General features: G+C 35.2%; 2 pseudogenes; both read left to right on the top strand.

Annotated features, from left to right (window-relative positions):
* The first annotated feature begins 2,003 nt into the window (after positions 1 to 2,003).
* LOC143611684 (protein LURP-one-related 10 pseudogene) lies at positions 2,004 to 4,362 on the top strand (annotated as a pseudogene).
* Positions 4,363 to 5,088: 726 nt separating this feature from the next.
* LOC143611683 (TOM1-like protein 6) lies at positions 5,089 to 9,818 on the top strand (annotated as a pseudogene).
* Positions 9,819 to 12,465: the final 2,647 nt, after the last annotated feature.

The raw sequence follows: 12,465 nt of genomic DNA, 5'->3' as shown, positions 1-12,465 counted from the left end.
CATCACCATCGTCAACATCACAATCATCACCATCACCATCATATCACCATCACCATCATCATCATCATCATCATCATCATCATCAGCACCAACATCATCACCATCACCACCACCACCACCACCTCATCACCGTCATCGTCACCATCATCATCATCATCATCTCCATCACCATCAGCATCAACATCATCATCATCGTCGTCGTCGTCGTCACCATCACCATCCCCATCCCCAACACCATCACCGTTGTCATCATCACCATCACCATCATCATCATCACCATCACCATCAACATCATCATCATCATCATCATCTCACCATTATCATAATCACCATCATCATCATCACCATCACCATCAACATCATCATCATCATCATCTCACCATTATCATAATCACCATCATCATCACCACACCATCACCATCACCATCATCATCAACATCAGTATCAGCATCAGCATCACCATCATCATCATTACCGTCATCACCATCATCATCATTACCGTCATCACCATCACCATCACCATCATCATCATCACCATAATCATCAACATCACCATCACCATCATCACCATCACCGTCATCATCATCGCCAAAATCATCACCATCATTACCATCATCATCATCACCAACATCATCGTCATCGTCGTCGTCATCATCATCATCACCGTCACCGTCACCATCACTTAATAGAAAATCTTACATAATAAAAAATGTAACATAATCGAAAATGTTACATTTTCTAAAATGTTTTATAATCGAAAACGTTACATTATCAATAATGTTACATAATTGAAAATGTTACATAATCGAAAACGTTACATTTTCGAAAATGTTTTATAATCGAAAACGTTACATTATCAAAAATGTTACATAATCGAAAATGTAACATAATCAAAAATGTTACATAATCGAAAACGTTACATAATCGAAAATGTAACAAAATCAAATATGTTACATAATCGATATATATTTTCATACTTTTATTTTCATATTTAAATCGTATATATAATACTTTTTTTCATTTACATGTAAAATGAGTGAAACAAATTTTGGGTCATGTACGATCGCATTACTTGCACATGCCCGGAACCAGCCCTACTTGTTAAAGTATACTTTGCTGTTTGGAACTAGAGTAGTTGATTTGTGTAGCTTGTGACAATTTTATTTTTCTTAAAAGCATTAAAATGTTATCCTTATAGTTTGTGGGATCAGTTATATATCTATTTTTACTTCATAACCAATGTTCTCTGGTTGTACTTGGTTTAACACATAAATTTTTATATAAATATAATTAAATAAATAAATAAGTCACCTTTTTTCATATATAAATTATCTACTCTCACAAGTGTCTTTTTGTGAAGATATAAACTGATTAATACTTTCCAAATTCCTTTTAATTTATTTTCTATAAATTTAAATTTTAGATTAAGGTTTTTGACTTTGGTTCATAGGGTTGGTTGTTGTGGTTAGGCTTTGAAGTCCAAATTAAAGCGCCACGTCATGTTAAAGGCCGCCTTTTTAACACCGTGTTATAGTTTAAAGTCCCGCTCCTTTAGCATTTCGGCCACACCGTGTGTTGAAGCCTTTGCCACCCAGTAATACCTTGAAACCCCTCCCTTACCGCCCTAGCGCGATGTACTAGGCTTTAAAGCCATGCCACACAAGTTGTTGAAGCCTCCTTCACGCCCACAACAACCTGTCTAATGCATGTGGTTTGATTACCGGCATAGTTTATAACAACATGACATATAATAAAATGTTATAATTTGAAAAGTCTAAAGAATATATTAAAAGTCCACTTACAGAAACAGTTAAGAGGAGTGCTGGTGATGATGAGATACAAATAGAAGCAACTCAAATGCTCAACTATTAGAATAACAAACGACCTATTCAACTCAAATTAATTACTATTTGAAAAAGGCATGGTACATCATTATAAACATCAATATTCACACCAACACCAACACCAACACTAACACTATCCTAAACATCTACATCTCTACAATGGCCCAAACAACCTACACTACCGATCGAATAGCGAATCCAATCAATGTCTTTAGCCCCGACTTTATAGCTCCGGCTGCGTTGGATTTAATTATTGTCAAGAAGTTCTTGTCTTTCTCTGATGGAGACTTTAAAGTCACCGATGTTAACGGGGACATTATTTTTAAAGTTAAAGGCAAGCTTACGAGTGTTCGTGATCGTCAAGTTTTGCATGATGCTGTTGGTAATCCGATCATGTCGTTTCAGAAAAAGGTTTCGGCTTTCTCCCTTGTGACTTTGTGTTTTTTTATTTATTATGATCTTAGAAATGCAAACCTTAATAATTTGATAGAATTTGTTTTCCTTTTATTTTTAAATCTTGATTACTAACTATCTAATATTTAATTAAATGTTTTTTTATTTAATCCGTGTATCACAAAGGTTTCTAGCCTAGTATATGAAATAAGAGTATAATTTCATAGATAAGAGACACTCAACATAAATGAACAAAGACTTAATGGTGATGATTCAAATCTCATTACGTCTATTTAAGACTTTAGATGAGGTGAAATTAGAGAGTGTGTTAGCGTATTAAAAATAAAAAAACAAAATAGCTAAACTACATTATAATTTGCTTTAAGATAATTACACTCAACACTATAATTACTTATCTTATATCAAAATGGTTTTCATATGGTAACCCTAAACTTTCATTAAGTTACAAAATCATAACGTCCCCTTTTCATATGCTAACCCCAAGGTAGCGTTTGTAATGTAGTAACGACAGGCGGAATGGAATAATTCATTACGTGGGAATGAAATAAGAGGTGTTTGGTTGCACAATGGAATGGAATCATCCATTACACATGGAATCCCATTCCATCAAAACCATTCCTTCCCACCCCCCTTCTTTTTTTTCATTACATTCCTCCTTCAACCTACTTTCTCAACAACACTATCATCTAACAACAACCATCACCACCACCACCACCACTACCATAGCCACCACCATCATCTGACCACCACCGCCACCGTCACCACCACCACCTCCGTCGCCACCACCGTCGCCGCCACCACCACCTGACCGCCACCGTCACCACCACCACCTCCGCCGCCACCACCGTCGCCGCCACCACCACCTGACCACCACCTTACCACCAAAGCTACCACCGCCACCATCATCGTCATAACCACGACAACCATTGTCACCATCACCACCTGACCATAATCGTCACCACCACTATCACTGTCTGGCCACCACCACCGTCATCACCACCCTACCACCGCCATCACTACCAATGCTACCATCGCTTGACCACCACCCCGCCGCCTGACCGCCACCACCATTTTCATCTCCAGAGCTACCACCACCGTCGCCATTTCAGTTTTTTTTTTAAATATATATTTTGGGATAAGAATATTTTTGTTATTTCTATTTCATTCCTAAAATTTTTTCGGATACCAAACAACATAAAGTAATTATTCATTTCATTCACATATGTTAACCAAACAATACAAATGAATGATAATGATCCATTTCATTCCTTTGTCCATTCTTTTATCCATTCCATTCCTCCTCCTATTCCATTCTCTCTTCATTCCATTCCTTTCAATCAAACATACCCCAAGTTTTATTGAGTTAAACAATCAACCACATAATTTTTTAGTACGATTTCTCTCAAATTCCAATACAAGTTACGCCTTTTTTTCATTTGCTAACTCTCAAGTTTCATTAAGTTACACTATCAACCCTACAAGTTTTAATAAGAGATAACCCTCAAATTTCATTAACTTAAAATCTTGTCTATTGTTTGTTTATAACTTTGTGCGCGTTATAGTTACAAATGCCTGGTTGTTTATTAAATGATGTAATGAACAGATGATGAGTTCTCACGATAGATGGGTGGCGTTCAGAGGAGATAGTTCGAATTCAAAAGATATGATATTCAGTGCTAAACGGTCTTCTTATTTCCAATTCAAGACATCACTTAACGTGTTCTTGGCGCATAATAATAAAGAAAAATTTTTTGACTTCAAAGTTAAAGGAAGTTGGTTTGATCGATCATGCACCATTTATTCTGGAGATGGAACCACCATCATTGCTCAGGTAAACTGGTAAACTTTAGTTTTAAATTTTATACACTAATGTGTTAAATATGATTACGAAAACTTACAATGTTACAAAATGCAGATGCATAAGAAGCACACGGTTAAAAGCGTTGTATTGGGACAAGACACATTTGTTGTGACGGTGTATCCTAATGTTGATTACGCTTTCATTGTTGCACTTGTTGTGATCTTACATGAAATCAATACACCTCACGGTCGTGGTCGTTCTTCAACGAGTAGTTTAAATACTCATGCAAGCTGCAGTATTTAATAGTACTACGTACATGCTGTTAATGTTAATGTATATATGTTGTGTTTAATGTGTTATACTTTCATTGTTACACTTCTTCTGATCCTACAATAAATATCAAGACGCCTTGTACTAATTCAAATAACAATGTAAATACTCAAATAAATTTTAAATCCTATTTTACGTGTTGTTTGTTTTCAAATTTATACTGAAAAGTAGTGATTACATCAAAACAGAAGGCAAGCGAGCAACAAGCTACGTCGTTACCCCCTTTTTGAATTGCAAAACCCAATCTTCTAAAAACTACATAGGCCGTTAATGAAAACCAGGTGACATTAGAGGAAGAAAAGGGTTTTTTGGTGACTTTGAAACTTGAGAAATTTGATTACCAGAAAAGAAAGAACAATTAAATCGAATTTTGGATCGGTCTAAATTGACCGTATGGGTTTCTATTTATACCCTTAAACGAGCCACTCAATCGATCGAATACAAACATGAGATTTGTTTAGATTGAAAAATATAAGCATAAAATAGATTTTTAAATTTTTCAAAATTTATCAGCCTCTCCTCTTTGTATGCATTTGAAACCAAAAAACATGCTTAGACACTCATTTTTCTCATGAAAAATTAACAATTTTTCATTGTCCTATTCATATGAACAATCAACTCATTCTATAATATATTTGTTCTAACAATATTCAATAAGGGAAAATTTTTATCCGAAAACAATAATTTGATCAAGGCAAGATGATTCCAATGCTCCCGTTTTCACCACCACCATCGGTTCTTAATGCTTATGCTCGAGTTGATAAAGCCACAAGCGACTTCTTAAGTTGTCCCGATTGGAGAATTAATATCGGGATTTGTGACACCATTAATACTAAGCCTTGGTATTCTTTCTATGTCCTATGATCTATGTCATCAATGTTTGGTGTACTTTTTTTTGTTTGCTATATGTTAAAAATACACATGTTTTTGATTTTGGATGTGTAGTTTGTTAGATTCTTTGTTTCTTGCATGTTGTTTAAAATTGTGGGGAGATAATAGAAAAGCAGCACATATCTTACCAATCAACCCCTTATTCATGTGACATGATTTGATGGTATACCGCCTATATGTCCGTATACCAAATGAAATGACGGATCTGATAGAGATAGTAGGTGTACATTCAGTAAAACGCATTTTGTGGGTGTACATTTAGTAGCACCCAATACTGAAATTATTATGTATGCGCTGACAAAAAAAATGAAATGTGATAATGGGTCCCACTACTGGTTTTACGATCGTAAACCGGATAGTAAAAACCATTTGCAGCCATTGACACTCGATTTCACCATCACAAAGCACTTCATCGATAATTTGTTTTGCGGCATGTTTTTGTGACATAGAACATGCATGCTATTTAATGACTTATGTCGTTTATGATTTCAGGCTTGCTAAAGACTATATTAAAGCTGTGAGAACTAGATTGCAACACAAGAATCCAAATGTGCAACTTCTTGCTTTAACGGTATCTCATATTATATCAAACTTTTGTTAACTGTTACTTTTACGGTTAACCACTAAAAAAATCCTACTAGTTCGTTCTAACTTTGCACATGGTCGTGTAGCTTTTGGAAACAGTCGTTAAAAATTGTAGCGAACACGTTCATTCCCAAATCGCCGAGAGGAAAATACTCCAAGAGATGATCAAGATTGTCAAGAAAAAGGTTACCTTTTCTTTTTATCGATCATTGTACATTTGTACTAAAAAGATTTATAAAGACGTCTAGGTTCGACTCTTAAGAGTGTAGTATTACACTATATGTGAGTCGAATCCAGAATGTATAGGGGTGCTAAAAGGGTCGTGTTTGTGGGTTGTCGGGTCCAACCTGAACAAGATCACACAAACCTGAAAATTGTAATTATGAACCCCAAACACGACACAAAAATTCGCAAGTTGACACAAACATGACTTGTTTAACCCAATTTTTTTTCTTTTATAATAATACTAATGATTTAAAGTTATAACTTTACGACCAAAAATGTAAATTTATATGAAACAGTTATATCTTTATTATAAACATATCATCAATTTATATTCTAACTTTCAAAATTTTACATAGCATACTAATTTTTTTTTGACAAAAGACACATTTTAAAAAAAATATCAAAATGAAGGTCAAATGGATCAACATGTGGACATGAACATGACCAGTTTAGCTAAACATGCTCGCGGGCTCAACTTGAAACTGACCCGAACCCGTTTATACTAAACCAAACCCACACAATTCATGTTAGGACTTACGTTCATGTTGTGTCATAAATTCACACCCCTAAGTACGTATATAGGTTCACGAATCTTGAATTTGCATAAATACGTTAGACATTTTGACGAAAAAATGATTTTTGCAGTCGCACATGCGGGTAAGGGAGAAAATCTTGGCACTTATAGAAGCTTGGCAAGAAGCATTTCGTGGCCGAGGAGGAAAAATAACTGCTCAATATTTTCGTGCTTATGAAGAACTAAGAGTAAGTATATGACACTTTAAGATGTCATTGTTCTTTTACGGTTAGTTAACATATATGTTCACTGGAACAGCGTTGTAGAGTCGAATTTCCAAACAGGCCACCAAATACGGTTCCTGTTGCCATGCCACCGGTTAGCTATGGATACCATCAAGCTGCAGCCAGTTCCTCAACAAGTCATGAACCCGAAAATATGGTTAGGTATGTAAAAGTAAAACGTGCGGGTTAGCGCTAAAATATGCAAAAGTTATTATATAAATAAGTTGTGACTGGAATAATAGCTAGGTTTGTTTATAGTACTTTTATTTTTATCTTTTGTAAATAATAAAAACTCGAATTAATTTTTTTATTTATCTCTTAATGTTAGTTTGTCAAATTTGGAGTCTATGAGGGATGTTTTGGATCTCTAATATGAAATGTTGCAAGCAGTCGACCCGAAGGACCATCAGGTACGGTTAACCGTTGTGAATAAAGATAGTTACTAGTAGAGATGGTAAAATGGGTCAACAAACAGTCAACATGTCAAAACGGGTACATTTTTAGTTCAAGGTCAAAAACCAATTGGTTTAAGATAAGGGTGTTAATCGTGTCAGGTTGACGTCTGTGGCCCATTTGTTTTATTCATGTCAAATATTAACCTTAGCACGCACACACTTAAAATCGTGTAACCCAAACACGATCCGTTTAATCCACTTATTTATAAATGCAAAATAAGTTGGCAGGTAACCTTCAAGTTGTAAACGTGTTAATCGGGTTGGCAGGTAATATTTAAGTTGTAAACGTTTTTATCAGGTTGGTAGGTAATATTCAAGTTGTAAACGTGTTAATTGCCAGGTTGTTAAAAAATGTTGAATGGGTCATAAACGGTTTAATGGGTCAACCTATATAACTAAACAGGTTCACGAGTTGACCTGTTTGACTAAACGGGTTAAACAGGTCAACCCAAACACAACCCGCTTTTTAAACGTGGTTAAAATGCCAAACCAAAACCTAATTATTTTGGTGCAATCAAACATACTTGATCATTTTCAACCCGTTTGACCTGTTTCCTTTTTAAAAAAGTTAAAAAATAATAACCCCCATCGACCTATTTACACATGTCAAAAACTCAAAACCGGCGCATTTACATGTATTAATCTATGCAGGCTGTGAAAGATGAGGTTATCATTGATCTATACGACCAATGTCGATCGAACCAAAAGAAACTAGTGCATACACTATCATCAACAACGTACAATTCTCGTTAGTCTTAAACACTTTGAACTTGCTTTTAAAATTTTAAAACGTTACAAACATTAAAATGTTCATGTTTGTGACAGTGATGAGGATATTCTTAACCATGGGCTTCAGTTCAATGAAGCCTTGCAATATGTCATCGAAAAACATGATGCCATCGCCTCTGGTTTTCCGGTCCCAGATCAACCACCGAGTTTGTTGACTCAGCGGTCACGGGTCAAACATGTGGAGAGTATGGAAGTCAAACATAAATCAAGTGATCCAGCCTATGCAATAGTTACTTGTTCATCAACTAATGAAATACAGGAAGAAGAGCCAAAGCATTATGTTGATGTTCCATTAAGTAGTAGGTTAGTTATAAAACCGAGTTTCTTTTGCCGTTTACAGGGGTGTAAACGAGCCGAGTCACTCTTGAGTTATTAACTTATTACTCAAGACCGACTCGCTAAAAGTTGAAACAAACTGATATTAAACAAAGCCTAAGCTTAAAATACTTTATTAATTTAAATTTAATATTGTTTTTTTAATATAATAAATATATATTTTATAATAATAATAACTATAGCTTGATAAAATACATGATGTTATATATTTCTAAAATTATAATTATAAATGTATATAAAAATAAATTTACACATATGTAAATAAAACGATTAAATAAATAAACGGGTCCACCAAGGCTGAACCTTTTTTTTCATTTACTGGATGTAAACGAGCCGAGTCAGTCATGAGTTATAACTCAAGACTGACTCGTTGAAAATTAAAATAAGCCGATATAAAACAAAGCCTAGCCTAAAAATAAGTGCTTTTAATAAATAAGCTAACAGACTTTATTAATATAAGTATAATATTGTTTATTTAAAATAATAAATATATATATCTTAAAATAAAAATAACTAAACTTAATAAAATACGTTATGCTATATATTTATAAAATTATAATTATAAATGTATATAAAAATAAATATATACGTATTTAAATAAAACGATTAAATAAATAATAAACGGGCCCACCAGGGTTGAATTTTTTCTCATGAGCTGAGCCCGAGTTTTTAATATTGGGCTTGACTCGGCTCATTTACACACCTACTTCTTTTATTTCAGTTCTAACTCATTACTAAAGATGACAAGATTGCTAATTCGGGTCGGGTTGCGTGGTTTATAAATGCAGGTGCTTTGACACACAAAGCGATGCGTCTCAAGACGGGTCGGACCCGTTATTGGCTATGACTCTAGTACCATCCTACCCGCCAGTTCCAACCAATAAAAAAACCGCGGAAGAAGACATGATTAACCTTTTAACCCTTGCACTCTCACCAGCCGAGCCGTCCAATGGTCCAACAGTTGAAGAGCCCCAACCGCAGGCTCAACCGCCAATGAACAGCTACGTGGTCCCATGGGCTCAAACTCACCCACAACTTGAATACGAGCCACAACCACCGGCCCAACCCGTTCAACACCAGCCCAACTACATTCTACCACAATGGGCTCCCACTCCTGGATATTATTGTAACCCATATGCTTCTACTCACCCGCCCTCGTCATATTATAACGGGCCTGGAATTGGTGAGAGTGTGGGCTAAGGCTCAGGCTCAGGCTTGAGCTCGGGCTCTGGTTCAAACCAATATGTTCCTTCTTATAGATTGTTTGAAGATCTTAATATTTTTGGTAATGTAAGGACTAATGCCACACCCGGGACTTCTGGACCGAGTATGCTCGGTGCCAGAAAATGATGTAATCGAAAAACATAAAATAATGTTTACGATAGTGTTAGACCTTTTCGTATCAAAACCAAAAACAATAAAATTGAATATCGGTTCTAATAATACCGATACTGGTACCAAATGTTGTTTGGTCAATATTCCTTAAGTTTGTCAAGCGGCACTTGATATAGTCTACGATACTAAAAATGCTTTATTTCAAATACAACCCCGTGTAATAATATAATTTATATCCAAGTTTTTCCTAAAAAAAGTTAACGAACGTAAGTTATTAGAGAAAATAAAATTATTAATTAATTAAATGGGCTAAGACTGTATATTATATATAGCATAAGGAGTGAGTTGAAAACTTATAATCAAACTAAATGAATGCCACATGGCAAAATCTAGGGGTGCAAACGAGCCGAGCCGAGCCCAAGCTCAACTAGGCTCGAGCTCGGCTCGTTGAACTTACACAGAGCTCGAGCTCGGCTCGTTTCGAGCTCTATTTTCAAAGCTCGAGCTCGGCTCGTGAGTGTATTTTGAGGCTCGAGCTCGGCTCGTTTACTATTTATCAATTATTTTTCACATAATTATAATTATATTTATATATTTTTTTTCTATCATAAGTTTATGTATAAAATAATATACATTATTTAGTTATTTTTATTTATTTTTTCATAACATTATATATATTAATTAATAACTATTAAATATATATTTTATAAATTTATATAAATGGTAGGCTCGTGAGTCGGCTCGAGCTCGCTTAACTGAAGCTCGGGCTCGTTTGTTAAACGAGCTTATTTTCAGGCTCGAGCTCGGGCTTAGGCTTGATTAAGCTCGGCGCGATCGAGCTTCTTAACAAGCCGATCTCGAGTAGCTCGTGAGCAGCTCAACTCGTTTGCACCCCTAGCAAAATCTAAGTAGCTAAAACTTTACTATTTATCACACTCACAAATAAAGTTGACAAATTGTACATATAATGCAAAGACTTTTAAAATAAAGGACATTTTTTTTATAAATTAAATAGCAAGATGGTAAAAGGGAGGCTTAAACCAGGCTCGGCCCAACCCGGCCCGGCCCGTTTGTTCACTTAAGCACCAAACTATGAAACTCGGGCCCGAGGCTTCATCAGCATAGATGGAAACAGAGGCGTCGGTGGACCCGGCTGCTAATAATATTTGGTACGGGTGGAAGGCGAGACTAGAAGTGGGCCCCACTTTTCGGGCCATGAAGTTTGGTGATTGGCGAATGGTGGTTAACCGTTCACCTTCAATATTGAATACTTTGATGAGTTGGCTGGCTGCTGAGCCACTGGCTACAAGTGGCGCGTGTCGGTGTATAGCAAGTGTGGTTAGTGAGCCATGGTGCGCGTCGATGGCCATGTAGGGCCCACTTTGATTTCTCATATCTAGGAATTTAATGCCTCCTGCTTCAGATGCACTCAAAATCTAAAATAAATGTATAAAAAAATATTATTTCATTAAAAATATATACTTTTTACCTGAAACAATGTTGGTTATATTTTTTACCTTTGCTGGATAAAGTCCAGGCTGAAAACCGACTCCAACAACTCGTTCGACTGTTGGAGCGTGGGGTCGGGCAACACAAACGGGCCTAAACCGAGCAAAATATACTTGAATTAATATATTAGAAAATTATTTACATCAAAATATCATAACAATAACATCATTTTAATTCTTATATGTAACATTATTAAACTCATAAAACTTTTTAAATTTTCATGCTAACTTATACTTACCCTTCGGGTGTTCGAATATCAAATAACCGAACCGAGCCGTCCATAAATCCAGCTGCATATAGATCTCCATGAACTTGAGAAGCAGCCTAATTAAAAAAATAAAAATAAAAAATAATAACAAATGAGTAAATTTCAGTTTTAGTCCTTTAGTTTATAAAAAATTTCAAGAATAGTCCTTAAACTAAGGAAATCACAGAAATCAGTCCTTAATATTATTCGTATGTTATAACACTTTACGCCCTTTGGTCTAACTATCGTTAGATTTTGAGGCTAAGTCTAGTCACGCATGAGGGTACTTTAGTCTTTTTACTTTTATCGTTTAAAATAGTTGACTTACCAATGCTGAAATACTGCAGTCCGATGCTAGAGGAATAGAACTTAGAATTTGCTCTTTATTCATGTCCCATATCATCGTTGACGAAATTCCACCCGAAGCATACTACATCCATAATATAAACGTCTTATAAGTTATAACTCGTTACAGTAAAATATAAATTTAAACATATGAATACTAAAACATACGAAATAACCCGACTGTTGCTGCCAATCAACTACAACATTTGCACCCTTGCCACCTTGAATAGAAGAAAACGCGGTTACAAGTTTTTGTTTCGACATAGTTGTATAATCTTTCCATACGCGCACATTTCCGTCACCTGGATTAAATAAAGCATATAAATTTAATCAAAATTAAAAAAAAAAAAAAAACAGACAAAAGAATATAGGGATGGTAAACTTACTAGAGGCGACAAGCAACAAGCTATCGTCGAGCTCGTTAAGCAACAATAGTTTAGATATCCCTTTGTTAGGATATTCATGATTGTTAAAACTATTAAGCAATGTAGTTTCCTCATAATTCCATACTCTAGAAAAAAAATAATAAATTTAATATTCACATATGGATCAAATGCCAAG

This window comes from Bidens hawaiensis, unplaced genomic scaffold (assembly GCF_021521415.1).
Source record: "Bidens hawaiensis isolate Kalapana, Puna unplaced genomic scaffold, B.hawaiensis_p1.1 tig00031918_1, whole genome shotgun sequence".
NCBI classification, from domain to species: Eukaryota; Viridiplantae; Streptophyta; class Magnoliopsida; order Asterales; family Asteraceae; genus Bidens; species Bidens hawaiensis.
This window is presented reverse-complemented; position numbering and strand designations above follow the sequence as displayed.